Here is a 13451-nt window from a genome sequence, read left to right on the forward strand (position 1 = left end):
TTCTTAAAATAAATCCCTGTAAGCCAGCAAGCCACAATTAAGGAGCCCACCTGCTGCAACTGAGACCCGGCACAACCAAATAAATAAATGAATAAATATTTAAAAAATAAATAGGGCTTCCCTGGTGGCGCAGTGGTTGAGAGTCTGCCTGCCGATGCAGGGGATACAGGTTCGTCCCCCGGTCCGGGAAGATCCCACGTGCCGCGGAGCGGCTGGGCCCGTGAGCCATGGTTGCTGAGCCTGCGCATTCGGAGACTGTGCTCCACAATGGGAGAGGACACAACAGTGAGAGGCTCATGTACCACAATAAATAAATAAATAAATAAATAAATAAATACATTCTTATAAATGTAATTTCTTAGTGATTCACACAGTATAAGAGTATGCTCTAGCTTTTGATGCTTTTTGACAGATTGTACTCCAGAATAAGCATACCTCTGTTTATGCTCACAAAGAGGGTGTGAATATTTCATATTATCCACACCAATACTGAGCATTATCTTTATATGAATAAATCATGTAAAAGCACACACTCATAATTATCTATTATTTACTGATTCAAGAATGATTTATATATTTAGCAATTTCAGGAACCCAACTCATACACACACACACACACACACACACACACACACACACAACATACACACACACACTGATTTTCCAGATATTAGAATATAACTAATATTTGAGATCATATATTTGTTGTATAATTATCTGTCTGAATTAAAATGTTTCTTAAAGGTTCTGGGTTATCATTAAGACAATATAGGATGCAATTTTCAAAGGTCATTATCAATATTAATGAATTTTCACTCTCTATGACATATTTCTGTACTGTTTGATTTTGCCCACCTTGAAGATTTATTATTTTTATAGTAAGAAAAAAATAGATGTAAATAAATACACACATGGTAAGACTATATACTAACAACCTGCTTTCTCAGTGTCCCTCAGGAAAATCAATCTTATTAATGTGTAACTATATTACATTATTTATGAGTTTATATTTTCTTGCTTCAGTAGTCTGTGTACTTTCTTATTCTTTAATGTGGAATAGTAGAGAGAGGAGAAAATCGTCTATTCCAGTTAGTCACAGAAATGGGAGGAATGTAGTGATAATGGAGAAATGGTTTTGGAAGAAATGTATCTGAGGGCAGTTTAAGAAGAAAGATAGGACATGGAAATGTTAGAAACATTCTATTCTATTCAGCAGGGTTGGGGGATGTAGGAGTCCTTATCTCCTGCTATACTTGTGTTTTGCATGTTTTTCAAGTTTTCTTAAGTTACTTTTCCTTGTTTCCTGTGTACTCCCAAGGGTCCCCTCAAATAATTTTGTTTTGCCTACTAATGCACTCAATGAGAAGAAATTTATGTGAGATTGGTTTTTATTCAGAGATTATATGAGAGGTAGCTGTTTACTATAATAATAAATACTGTTAAATGGTAAGCTTTTTAAAGTATTCTTTAAATGTCATCCACAACCTATACTGTGATTTTATGTACTAGGCATGTGTTAAAAATGTAACAATAGAAATGTAGTGGGAACAAAACAGAAAAAACTGGGGTAGAGGTGAGGAAAGGGAGTTTTAAATTTTAGGATAATAATGGTATTAATGGCCTATTTTATAATATAAAGTATATTATATTATACTTTTATTATTATACACCAGTCAATAAAAAAATATTACTACTACATGTAAATGTTGTCCTGCAAATAACTAAATGACAGTATGTCAGCACCGTTAGTATGCCAGACTTTGTATAACTTCCAAATATAAGAAGCTCTTAGGGACTTCCCTGGTGGTCCAGTGGTGAAGAATCTGCCTTCCCATGCAGGGGACGTGGGCCCAAAGCCTAGTAGGGGAACTAAGATCCCACATGCTACAGGGCAACTAAGCCTGCAAGCCACAACTGAGCCCATGTGTCTACTAGAGAGAGAAAACCCGCACACCACAACTAGAGAAAAGCCCACGTGCCACAACTAAGAGCCCACATGCCACAACGAAGATCCCGTGTGCTGCAACTAAGACCAGACACAGACAAGAATAAAATAAATAAATTAATTAATTAAATAAATATTTTAAAAAGAAGCTCTTAGAAGATCACATGATTTGCCAAAAAGATTGGTGTTCTCTTCTTCCAATAGGCAAAGGAATTAGACAATATATTGATATTTGCTGTATATTACCATTTGACATCAGGATGGTAACAAAATGAGAATGAACCCAACCGCGGCAGACACTGCTAGTTGTCTTACATTTCCATTCCCACCCTTTCAATGTTAAGATTAATACATACGTGACAGCTGAAGACATTATTTCCCAGCCTTCCCTGCATTTAGGTATAGCCATGTGACTACCTTCTAGGCAATGGGATTTGAGAGAATGTGACATGGATGACTTTCAGGCCATTCCTTAGGAGGCAAAGTGATGCCTTATATTTTTGCCTCTTGCAGTCTTGCTAGCTGGAATGCTGATATCAAAAAGGAGTGGGATTTTTTCTATTTTTGAATTTTATTTACTTTTTTATACAGCAGGTTCTTATTAGTTATCCAATTTGTATATATATTAGTGTATGTATGTCAGTCTCAATCTCCCAATTCATCACATCACCACCCCCACCACTTTCACTTCTTGGTGTCCATACATTTGTTCTCTACATCTGTGTCTCTATTTCTGCCCTGCAAACTGGTTCATCTTTTTCTAGGTTCCACATATATGCGTTAATATACAATATTTGTTTTTCTCTTTCTGACTTACTTCACTCTGTATGACAGTCTCTAGGTCTATCCACGTCTCTACAAATGACCAAATTCCATTCCATTTTTATGGCTGAGTAATATTCCATTGTATACATGTACCACATCTTCTTTATCCATTTGTCTGTCGATGGGCATTTAGGTTGCTTCCATCACCTGGCTATTGTAAATAGTGCTGAAATGAACATTGCGGTGCATGTGTCTTTTTGAACTATGGTTTTTCTCTGGGCATATGCCCAGTAGTGGGATTTCTGGGTCATATGGTAATTCTATTTTTAGTTTTTTAAGGAACCTCTGTACTGTTCTCCATAGTGTCTGTATCAATTTACCTTCCCACCAATAAATACTTCAAGAGGGCTCCCTTTTTGGAGTGGTATTTTTAATGGAAGAGGCACATTGAGTGTAGCAAACCAGCAAGATAGAAGGAGGCTGGGACTCTTGCACTGATAGAGCCTGTTACAGCCACCATATCACACCAGGAATATTTTTTGCTTTGACTGAATGTAAGAGAGAATTAAATTTCTATGTGGATTAATCTATTGTTATTCTGACTTTTATTATTGCAGCCAAAAGTTTACTCAATTAATCAACCAACTAAACTAAACACAGCAAATGCAAATGAGCTGGAATAAGTGAGAATGAGGAATTAATGTTTCCTTGCTGTTTTTGGCTCTAATAACAAGATTGAGCACTATTTATATATTAGTCACAGTTGTATAATAAAATATTTGTTTCTAAAGTTTAAATAGATAAGTGAGCTTGGTTAGGAACAAAATCAAAAGATTCTGTAAATATACATATGAGAATATTTGAATGAAATATGCAATACAATACAATAGATTTTATATGTTGACTGTAAGCACTGCAGTTGGGGAAGCAAAGGCAGACATAAGTAATAGGTTGTAACAAGTGCAATTAGATTCATATGAGCAAAATACTTTGTGAGCACATAGGAGTAAGCTTATATTGCAGTGCTTATAGTTATAAAATTTATTGTATTGTACTGCCTATGTTTTTGAAATTTTCCCATGTGAAACTACTAACATAAAAATGTAGTGATGAGACCTTCAAGATGGTGGAGGAATAAGACATAGAGACACCTTCCTCCCCACAAATACATCAGAAATACATCTACATGTGGAAAAACTCCTACAGAACACCTACTGAACGCTGGTAGAAGACCTCAGACCTCCCAAAAGGCAAGAAACTCCCCACGTACCTGGGTGGGGCAAAAGGAAAAACAGAGACAAAAGGTTAGGGATGGGACCTGCACTTCTGGGAGGGAGCTGTGAAAGAGGACAAGTTCCCACACACTAAGAAGCTCCTTCACTGGCAGAAACGGGGGGTGGGTGGGGGGAAGCTTCGGAGCCATGGAGGAGAGCACAGCAACAGGGGTGCAGAGGGCAAAGCGGAGAGATTCCCACAGAGGATCAGTGCCGACCAGCACTCACTAGCCTGAGAGGCTTGTCTGCTCACCTGCTGGGGCAGGTGGGGGCTGAGAGCCGAGGCTCGGGCTTCGGAGGTCAGATCTCAGGGAGAGGACTGGGGTTGGCTGCGTGAACACAGCCTGAAGGGGACTACTGCACCACAGCTAACCTGGTGGGAGTCTGGGAAAATGTCTGGACCTGCCTAAGAGGCAAGAGACCATTGTTTTGGGGTGTGTGAGTAGAGGGGATTCAGAGCACCACATAAACAAACTCCAGAGACAGGCACAAGCCGCGTCTATCAGCGCAGACACCAGAGATGGGCGTGAAAAGCTAAGGCTGCTGCTGCAGCCACCAAGAAGCCTGTGTGTGAGCACAGGTCACTATCCACACCTCCCCTCCCGGGAGCCTGTGCACCTCGCCACTGCCAGGATCCTGTGATCCAGGGACAACTTCCCCGAGAAAACACACGGCACACCTCAGGCTGTTGCAATGTCACGCCGGCATCTAACACCAAAGGCTTGCCCCACATTCTGTACCCCTCCCTCTCCCCGGCCTGAATGAGCCAGAGCCCCCAATCATCTGCTACTTTAACCCCGTCCTGTCTGACCAATGAACAGATGCCCTCAGTTGACCTACACGCAGAGGCAGGGCCAAATCCAAAGCTAAACCCCGGGAACCGTGCGAATAAAGAAGAGAAATGGAAATCTCTCCCAGGAGTCTCAGGAGCAGCGGATTAAATCTCCGCAATCAACTTGATGTACCCTGCATCTCTGGAATACCTGAATAGACAACGAATCATGCCAAAATTGAGGCGGTGGACTTTGGGAACAATGATATATATATTTTTTCATTTTACTCTTTTTGTGAGTGTGTATGAGTATGTTTCTTTGTGTGATTTTATCTGTATAGCTTTGCTTTTACCATTTGTCCTAGGATTCTGTCTTTTTTTTTTAAATATAGTTTTTAGTGCTTGTAATCATTGGTGGATTTGGTTTTTGGTTTGGTTGCTCTCCTCTTTCTGTTTTTTTTTAACTTTTAATTATTTAAAAAAATTTAATAATTTTTAAAAATTTAATTATTTTATTTTATTTGTTCTTTCTTTTCTTCCCCTTTTCTTCTGAGCTGTGTGGCTGACAGGGTCTTGCTGCTATGACCAGGTGTCAGGATTGTGCCTCTGAGGTGGGAGAGCCAAGTTCAGGACATTGGTTCACCAGAGACCTCCTGGCTCCATGTAATAGCAAACAGCAAAAGCTCTCCCAAAGATCTCCATCTCAATGCTAAGACCCAGCTCCACTCAATGACAAGCAAGCTACAGTGCTGGACACCCTATGCCAAACAACTAGCAAGATGGGAACACAAGCCCAACCATTAGCAGAGAGGCTGCCTAAAATAATTATAAGGTCACAGACACCCTAAAACACACCACTGGGCATGGTCCTGCACACCAGAAAGACAAGATCCTGCTTCATCCACCAGAACACAGGTACTAGTCCCCTCCAAAAGGAAGCCTACACAATCCACTGAACCAACCTTAGCCATGGGTGGCAGACACCAAAAACAATGTGAACTATGAACCTGCAGCCTGAGAAAAGGAGACCCCAAACAGAGTAAGTTAAACAAAATGAGAAGACAGAGAAACACACAGCAGATGAAGGAGCAAGATAAAAACACACCAGAACAAACAAATGTAGAGGAAGGGGCTTCCCTGGTGGCGCAGTGGTTGAGAGTCTGCCTGCCGATGCAGGGGAAACTGGTTCATGCCCCGGTCCAGGAAGATCCCACATGCCGCGGAGTGGCTAGGCCTGTGAGCCATGGCTGCTGAGCCTGCACATCCAGAGCCTGTGCTCCACAAAAAAAAAAAAGTGGAGGAAATAGGCAGTCTATCTGAAAAAGAATTCAGAGTAATGATAGTAAGCGTGATCCAAAATCTTGGAAACAGAATGGAGAAATACAAGAAACGTTTAACAAGGACCTAGAAGAACTAAAGAGCAAACAAACAATGATGAGCAACAAAATAAATGAAATCAAAAATTCTCTAGAAAGAATCAATAGCAAAATAACTGAGGCAGTAGAACGGATAAGTGACCTGGAAGACAAAATTGTGGAAATAACCACTGCAAAGCAGAATAAAGAAACAATAATGAAAGGAATTGAGTACAGTCTCAGAGACCTCTGGGACAACACACAACACACCAATATTCAAATTATAGGGGTCCCAGAAGAAGAGGAAATGAAATGGTCTGAGAAAATATTTGAAGAGATTATAGTTCAAAAACCTCCCTAATATGGGAAAGGAAATAGGCAGTCAAGTCCAGGAAGCGCAGAGAGTCCCATACAGGATAAATCCAAGGAGAAACATGCCAAGACACATATTAATCAAACTATCAAAAATTACATGCAAAGAAAAAATATTAAAAGCAGCAAGGGAAAAGTAACAAATAACATACAAGGGAATCCCTATAAGCTTAACAGCTGATCTAGCAGAAACTCTGCAAGCCAGAAGGGAGTGGCAGGACATATTTAAAGTGATGAAATGGAAAAACCTACACCCAAGATGACTTCACCCAGCAAGGATCTCATTCAGATTCAACAGAGAAATTAAAATGTTTACAGATAAGCAAAAGCTAAGAAAATTCAGCACAATCAAACCAGCCTTAAAACAAATGCTAAAGGAACTTCTCTAGGCAAGAAACACAAAAGAACTTATGACCTACAGAAACAAAGCCAAAACAATTTAAAAAATGTTAATAGGAACATACATACTGATAATTACCTTAAATGTAAATGGATTAACTGCTCCCACCAAAAGACATAGATTGGTTGAACAGATACAAAAACAAGACCCATATATATGCTGTCTACAAGAGACCCACATCAGACCTGGGGACACACACAGACTGAAAGTGAGGGGATGGAAAAAGATATTCCATGCAAATGGAAATTAAAAGAAAGCTGGAGTAGTGATTCTCAAATCAGACAAAATTAGACTTTAAAATTAAGAATACTAAAAGAGACAAAGAAGGACACTACGTAATGATCAAGGGATCAATCCAAGAAGAAGATACAACAATCGTAAATATTTATGCACCCAACACAGGAGCACCTCAATACATAAGACAAATGCTAACAGCCATAAAAGGGGAAATCGACAGTAACACAATAATTGTAGGGGACTTTACAAAGGACAGATCATCCAAAACTGACACCAATGGACAGATCATCCAAAATGAAAATAAATAAGGAAACACAAACTTTAAATGATACATTAAACAAGATGGGCTAAATTGATAGTTATAGGACATTCCATCCAAAAACAACAGAATACACTTTCTTCTCAAGTGCTCATGGAACATTGTCCAGGATAGATCATATCTTGGGTCACAAATCAAACCTTGGTAAATTTAAGAAAATTGAATCATATCAAGTATCTTTTCTGACCACAACGCTATGAGACTAGATATCAATTACAGGAAAAAAATCCTGTAAAAATACAAACACATGGAGGCTAAACCAGATGCTACTAAATAACCAAGAGATCACTGAAGAAATCAGAGGAAATTAAAAAATACCTAGAAACAAATGACAATGAATAAACAATGACCCAAAACCTATGGGATGCAGCAAAAGCAGTTTTAAGAGGGAAGTTTATAACAATACAATCCTACCTCAATAACAAGAAACATCTCAAATAAACAACCTAACCTTGCACCTAAAGCAATTACAGAAATAAGAACAAAAAACACCCAAAGTTAGAAGAAGGAAAGAAGTCATAAAGATTAGATCTGAAATAAATGAAAAAGAAATGAAGGAAACAATAGAAAGATAAATTTTTTAAAAAACTGGTTCTTTGAGAGGATAAACAAAATTGCTAAACCATTCGCCAAGCTCATCAAGAAAAACAGGAAGAAGATTCAAATCAATAGAAATGGAAAAGTAACAACTAACACTGCAGAAATACAAAGGATCATGAGAGATTACTACAAGCAACTATATGCCAAAAAAATTGACAACCTGGAAGAAATGGACAAATTCTTAGAAAACCACAACCTTCCGAGACTGATCCAGGAAGAAATAGAAAATATACAGTCCAATCACAAGCCCTGAAATTGAGACTGTGATGAAAAATCTTCCAACAAACAACACCCCAGGACCAGATGGCTTCACAGGCGATTGCTATCAAACATTTACAGAAGAGCTAACACCAATCCTCTCAAACTCTTCCAAAACAGCAGAGGGAAGAACACTCCCAAACTCATTCTATGACACCACCATCATCCTGATACCAGAATGAGACAATGATGTCACAAAGAAAGAAAACTACAGGCCAATATCACTGAGGAATATACATGCAAAAATTCTCAACAAAATACTAGCAAACAAAATCCAACAGCACATTAAAAGGACCATGCACCATGATCAAGTGGAGTTTACCCCAGGAATGCAAGAATTCTTCAATATATGCAAATCAATCAAGGTGAAACACCATATTAACAAACTGAAGAACAGAAACCATACGATCTCAACAGATGAAGAAAAAGCTTTCAACCAAATTCAACACCCATTTATGATAAAAACCCTCCATAAAGTAGGCATAGAGGGAACTTACCTCAACATAATGAAGGCCATATATGACAAACCCATAGCCAACATCGTTCTCAATGGTGAAACGCTGAAACCGTTTCCACTAAGATCAGGAACAAGGCAAGGTGCCCATTCTCACCACTATTATTCAACATAGTTTTGGAATTTTTAGCCATGGCAATCAGAGAAAAAAAAAGAAATAAAAGGAATCCAAATCAAAGAAGAAGTAAAGCTGTCACTGTTTAGAGATGACATGATACTATAAACAGAGAATCCTAAAGATGTTACCAGAAAGCTACTAGTGCTAATCAAAGAATTTGGTAAAGTAGCAGGATACAAAATTAATGCAAAGAAATCTCTTGCATGCCTATACAGTAATGATGAAAAACCTGAAAGAGAAATTAAGGAAACACTCCCATTTACCACTGCAACAAAAAGAATAAAATATGTATAAATAAACCTACCTGAGGAAACAAAATACCTGTATGCAGACAACTATAAGACACTGATGAAAGAAATTAAAGATGATAGAAACAGATGGAGAGATATACCACGTTCATGGACTGGAAGAGTCAAAATTGTGAAAATGACTATACTACTGAAAGCAATCTACAGATTCAGTGCAATCCCTATCAAATTAACAATGGCATTTTTCACAGAACTAGAACAAAAAAATTCACAATTTGTATGGTAAGACAAAAGACCCCAAAAAGCCAAAGCAATCTTGAGAAAGAAAAACTGAGCTAGAGGAATCAGGCTCCCTAACTTCAGACTACACTACAAAGCTACAGTAATCAAGACAGTATGGTACTGGCACAAAAACAGAAATATAGATCAATGAAACAGGATAGAAAGCCCAGAGATAAATCCATGCACATATGGTCACCGTATTTTTGATAAAGGAGGCAAGAATATACAATGGAGAAAAGACAGCCTCTTCAATAAATGGTGCTGGGACAACTAGACAGCTACATGTAAAAGAATGAAATTAGAATACTCCCTAACACCATACACAAAAATAAACTCAAAATGGATTAAAGACCTAAATGTAAGGCCAAACACTATAAAACTCCTAGAGGAAAACATAGGCAGGACACTCTATAACATAAATCACAGCAAGATCCTTTTTGACCCACCTCCTAGAGTAATGGAAATAAAAACAAATGGGACCTAATGAAAGTAAAAGCTTTTGCACAGCAAAGGAGATCACAAATAAGACAAAAAGACAACCCTCAGAATGGGAGAAAATATTTGCAAACAAAGCAACTGACAAAGGATTAATCTCCAAAATTTACAAGCAGCTCATGCAGCTCAATATCAAAAAAACAAAAAGCCAACCAAAAAATGGGCTGTATACCTAAATAGACATTTCTCCTAAGAAGATATGCAGATTTCCAGCAAACACATGAAAAGATGCTCAACATCACTAATCATTAGAGAAATTCAAATCAAAACTACAATGAGGTATCACCCCACACAGGTCATAATGGCCATCATCAAAATATCTATAAACAATAAATGCTGGAGAGGGTGTGGAGAAAAGGGAACCCTAATGCACTGTTGGTGGGAATGTAAATTGATACAGCCACTATGGAGAACTGTATGGAGGTTCCTTAAAAATCTAAAAATAGAATTACCATACCATCCAGTAGTCCCACTACTGGGCATATACCCTGAGAAAAAAACCATAATTCAAAAAGAGTCATTTATGACAATGTTCACTGCATCTCTATTTACAATAGCCAGGACATGGAAGCAACCTAAGTGTCCATCGATAGATGAATGGATAAAGAATATGTGGCACATATATACAATGGAATATTACTCAGCCATAAAAAGAAATGAAATTGAGTTATTTGTACTGAGATGGGTGGACCTAAAATCTGTTATACAGAGTGAAGTAAGTCTGAAAAAGAAACCAAATACCATATACGAACACATATATATGGATTCTAAAAAAAAAAAGTTGGTTCTGAAAAACCTAGGGGCAGGACAGGAATAAAGACACAGACCGCAGACATAGAGAATGGACTTGAGGACATGCGAGGGGAAAGGGTAAGCTGGGACGAAGTGAGGGAGTGGCATCGACTTATATGTACTACCAAATGTAAAATAGCTAGTGGGAAGCAGCCGCATAGCACAGGGAGATCAGCTCAGTGCTTTGTGACCACCTACAGCAGTGGGATAGGGAGGGTTGGAGGGAGACTCAAGAGGGAGGAGATATGGGGATATATGTATATGTATAGCAGATTCACTTTGTTATAAAGCAGAAACTAACACACCATTGTAAAGCAATTATACTCCAATAAAGATGTTAAAAATTTTTTTTAAAGATTGTACAATTTAGTCTATCTTCAACAAAGATTTATTGATTGCCCCCTATTTGTTCCACTGCTATGCACTAGAAAGCAAAAGTTAATGCATACTACCCATTCTTAAGAAAGTCAAAATCAGGGTCAGGAACAAAGACAGGCAAAAGTAACTGTAAAGTATAATATTATTGCACTTAGTAGGAGCAAAGTACTTTGGGAGTACATATGGGTAAGTGATTACTTTTCTTCTGGAAATCAGAATAGGTTTCATAGAAGAAGTGATGTATGAGCTAGACCTTAAAGAATGAGTTGTATCTTTCTAGCCTTATCCTTCCAGAGATTTCTAGAAGTCAAATTTATTAGAATGTGAAATGAGCTGCTTCAAGAAGTGATACATTTTCTATCACTGAAGATAATAGAGCATAAGTTGGACAAAGCTTATACAGAATGCAGTGGTCAGGAGTTGAGCATCTGTGTTGGGGTATTTGGCAGATACACATTGTTTCTCTAAGTTCTTTCATCCCTGAGATGGTAACTTCTAAATTCTGAGCTGGGGTAGGTGTTAAAGTGGAGAGAAGGTGGAGGGCTAGGCATGGTGGTGGTAAATGCCTTCCAGGCAAACGGATAGCCCATACAAAGTTCTATTTGAAAAACGTGAAATAGGCCTGTGTAATCAGGAAATGGCAGGAGTGCACCGAGGTCAAATAGGCAAGAGATGAGAAGGAAAGTATGACTTGAGTTTAGATTAACAAAATCCTCAAATATAATGTTTAGGAATTTTATCCTCTAAGCTGCTGAAATAGAACAGAAGTTTTGGAATCAGAAATATATGTGATAGTTTTGAAAGGATGAAGTAAAGATATCATTATTCATAAATTTAAATAAAATCATAAGATGTCTAGTGGGCTTCTGGTGTTTTTTGCCCACTTAGCATTTTTCCTTTCTCTTGCTAAAAGTGCCTTTTTCTTCTTTTAGAACCATCTTTTCTCAACTACAAGCAATCTTGGTATGACTGTCAATTAAGGCAGGCAAAAAACCTAAGCCAGGAAATGAAGTTCCACTTGAATTTGAATCTTGTGTAAAACACAAGTGAAGCTGATGATTCCCCCCACCCCAATGACTGTACCTTGAAAAGATTATTTACTGATTTATAAACTTAGATTTGCAGAGCTGCTTTATTCTTGTTCTTCCTAAAATATCATTTTTGTCTTTTCCTTCAATAGTTGTTTTCTAACCCACATTCTTCCATAAATTCTAGATTGGTGATTAATCACAGTTCACTTGTGCTGTTTGTAAATAGAAGACCCTGATACATACCCACTGCATTCCTGTTTGATCATAAGCATATGCTTCACTTATTACTCACTTAGTGAGATCTTTGATATTATTCAAAAAATAGTTGGTGTTGGACATGAGCAAGATGGCAGAACTGAAGGCTCCAGACTTTCCTTCCACCAATGGACAAATCTCTTACAACAATACACAGACTGTTTCCCTTTTCAAGATATCCAGGCACCAGCTAAAAGGCTCCTGTAACCCATGAAAAGCTCAAAACCAGATGCATCAAAGCTGGTAGGAAATTTCCTCTCACCAAGTAAAGAGAGAAGAAACTTCATGCCCAGACTCTCCTAGCAAGTTGCTATCTACGTCTCTTGGCCCCAAATTAGTAAATATGCTCAATTTCAATTCTCCACTTTGGCTAAGGGTAATGTCTTATGATGACTGGCTTAAACCTGAATTATTGGACCAGTCATTATGGCAAGTGTGATGGGAATACTCTTGATCAATAAAATTTATTACCATTATTATTTCGGCTTAAAAACAGAAATTTATTTCTCACAGTTTATGAAGTCTGGGAAGTCCAAAATCAGGGTACCAGAATTCTTGGGTTCTGTTGAGAGCCCACTTCTTGGTTTGCAGACTGACACCTTCTTACTGTCTCTCTTTTAAAAAAAAATTTTATCAAAGATAATATAAAAAGCTAAGCCTTTATTTCTTGTCTAAAGTTAGAGCTAAAACTCTCACTTTTCTACATTATGATAGAAGAGTCATTGATTACTTCTTTTTTATAATTTTTTAAACATCTTTATTGGAGTATAATTGCTTTACAATGGTGTGTTAGTTTCTGCTTTATAACAAAGTGAATCAGCTACACATATACATATATCCCCATATCCCCTCCCTCTTGCGTCTCCCTCCCACCCTCCCTATCCCAGCCCTCTAGGTGGTCACAAAGCACCGAGCTGATCTCCCTGTGCTATGCAGCTGCTTCCCACTAGCTGTCTATTTTACATTTGGTAGTATATATAAGTCCATGCCACTCCCTCACTTCGTCCCAGCTTACCCTTCCCCCTCCCCATATCCTCAAGT

This window comes from Kogia breviceps, chromosome 9, assembly GCF_026419965.1.
Source record: "Kogia breviceps isolate mKogBre1 chromosome 9, mKogBre1 haplotype 1, whole genome shotgun sequence".
Taxonomy (NCBI): domain Eukaryota; kingdom Metazoa; phylum Chordata; class Mammalia; order Artiodactyla; family Physeteridae; genus Kogia; species Kogia breviceps.